We start from the raw sequence: 3,190 nt of genomic DNA, 5'->3' as shown, positions 1-3,190 counted from the left end.
ACCTTGATCATGTGACCAGAAACTTGCACAGGATGTTCAGTGATACTTGATTACTATTATGTCCAAGTTTCATGATTCAGATCCAAAAACTTTTAAAGTTTTGATTGTAATTCAACAGATATCCCCAAATCGGCCAAAGTTCATTGACCCTAAATGACCTTTGACCTTGGCCATGTGACATGAAACTCATGCAGGACGTTTGGTGATACTTGATTAACCTTATGTCCTAGTTTAATGAACTAGGTCCATATATTTTCTAAGTTATGATGACATTTCAAAAACTTAACCTCAGGTTAAGATTTTGATGTTGATTCCCCCAACATGGTCTAAGTTCACTGACCCTAAATGACCTTTGACCTTAGTCATGTGATATGAAACTCTAATAGGATGTTCAGTAATACTTGATTAACCTTATGTCCAAGTTTGATGAACTAGGTCCATATACTTTCTAATTTATGATGTCATTTCAAAAACTTAACCTTAGGTTAAGATTTGATGTTGACGCCGCCGCCGCCGTCGGAAAAGCGGCGCCTATAGTCTCACTCTGCTATGCAGGCGAGACAAAAATTAATGTTTCATTATGGCTTGTCTATATCTACATCATTGTATACTAGTAGATGGAAACTAGATCCTTTAAGCAGGATAAAAAACATTTATTCATTTCAATATCATATATTTTCATGAGTTGTTTTTGTACATGAAGACCAAATGCTTTAGCAAGTAGAGTAAGAAAATATGATAGTTAAAAATTATTTCATTTACTTCTACAACAAAAATTTGCACAATGAAATAATGCTTTAAAGAAATTGCTAAAGAATAACATGTAAAGAGCAGAAAACATAATGGCATCTACATTTACAAAATGTAAAATCCCTTTGGAAATGTTGCTTTGATAATATACAGTGAATATTACAATTACACATGTATTGCATAGAACAACAGATATTCGTAAAAACTTTTTAGAATTATTAAAAATAATCAGTTTCATTGGTTACTCTTTCCTCCTATGAAAACTCATTAAGGGCAAATAAAACTGAGCCTCGAGTAATAAGGTTTTCATTCTAATAAAACAAACACAACTGTATATCAATTTAAATAGGTGGTCAATATAACAAACATCCTTATATTGGTCAATGCTACAAATAGAAAGTAAAATAAATGTTTGAAAACTGATTATATGAAAAATAAGTCTATGAGGACAAAAGAAGTTTTATATATAACACTGTAGCATTCATGTACATGATCTTCAAATTTCAACAACTAAAATTTAAGTGAGTTACAAAAGATATTTCATAAGCATTTCTCACACACATATGCTCAATATTTTTTATTTCAAATATTAGAACAAACATTTTAAAGACTTTTTAAGAAATTCTTCAAATTTTTGCATCCAACCACCTAGAATTTTCTAGCAAGCTTTGATTACCCCAAACCTATTTAAAGTATTTGAAACTTGAGAATGAAAATCCAAAACTGATTTTCTATCATCAATTTTAGATATTCCAATGAAAAGAAGTCTTTTCAGTATCACGATTTACCTAAATATGTACCGACTGATGTTCCATTATAAGTTGAATAAACATCTTCTTTATGATTGTAACAGAGGGGTTAAGCCCCCCCCCCCAGTGTTCTAGATACATTTATACTTGTGTCTGCACAACTCAACATTCCAACCAAAATTCAAATAATTGTCTATTAAAGTCGAATCAATTTTCAAATAAACACACAAATTTGAAAACATGAATTGTTTATATGAAGTATAAGTGAGATTCCTGTGGTTCAAAGATGTCTGACTTGTGCAGATCCTACTATACATGTATATCATAAATAACAACATACTGTATAACTGCACAATACAGCACAAATTTATGAGAATGAATTGCATTGCTGTATTTGTCTAAAACTTTTAAAAGGCAGTGTTTAAACGATTGGTACATTAAAAACAATTCGTCATCATGATTGGCATCAATTCAACCACCATTGTCAATATCAGAATCATCATCACCAACATCATTTTCATAAGCCATCATTCATCTCTCATCATCATCATCATCATTATCATAATTGAAATAAGAATGGATGTCATTTACCATCACCAGTGAAGTAATGAATTATATAACATCGACAGTTGCCACAATTGCTATCGATCATGGCATATCGTGGCAAACTGGGGAACATTCCTTAATAGTCATGGGCAAGCGAGAAAAAAGATTTGACCTTACAATATCAAACTCTAATTTTGTGAGAGATTTTAACATAATATCCAGAAAATAATTATCATAGTACAAAAGATCCCCCCTCATATGCTACATCCTCTTTAATCTTAATTCCATTCTTTCCAATTGCACATGGTCTATAATGTTGGATATCATAACAAACTTAAAACAATGCATAATTTGTCAATTCTAATTATTCACATACAGGTAAAAAAGAATTACATGTTTTCAATAAATGATATGGTGTAACCTGTTTAGTTGCCAACATTGCTTTTGAAAAATTGCACGAAGGCAATAACAGCAAATTCATGAAGATTTATTTATCAATTTACAGTACTTTTACTGTACACATTGAAAATACACTTGATATGTACTTTTATACTTGCATGTTCAACATATCCAAAGGGGTCACTTTTGTTTGTTACCATTATAGCATATGAATCCAACAGTGAAACCATGAAAATAGGTTTGTAAATGAGTGAAAATGTAAGAAAACATATGTATATCTATTAGTTTATACTAAAACTAAGCATCAAAATATCCGGGGGGGGGGGGGGCACTCGACCAAAAAAGTGGTGGGGGTGTGCCGCGGGCGAGACAAAAAGAGGGGGCCTTGGAGCGGGCTTATTGTAAAAAGGAAGGTCCTCGGAACGGGCTTCGGAACGACAAATATTTGTGAAAACGGGGGTCCTTGGAACGGATCACCAGCGTGTGTGTGCGTATGCATCCCTATGGAACGGTCATGCGTGCATGATGCAGATAGCGTGGCTTCCGCCAGTGGAGCACTGCGGCCGCTTTTCACCAAAATTGCAGCTCATTCAATGCGATCGGAGCGGCGTAACGAAAAATATGCGATGCTTTGTAGCGGATTTCTCTCTTCTTTTTTCTCGAAAAGAAAATGCTATGCCTTGGAGCGGCTTTATTTGTTCTTTTTCTCAACAAGGCAAAAATGCTATGCCTTGGAACGGAAATTT

Source organism: Lytechinus variegatus, chromosome 3 (assembly GCF_018143015.1).
Source record: "Lytechinus variegatus isolate NC3 chromosome 3, Lvar_3.0, whole genome shotgun sequence".
Taxonomy (NCBI): Eukaryota; Metazoa; Echinodermata; class Echinoidea; order Temnopleuroida; family Toxopneustidae; genus Lytechinus; species Lytechinus variegatus.
Note: the sequence above shows the minus strand (reverse complement) of the source record.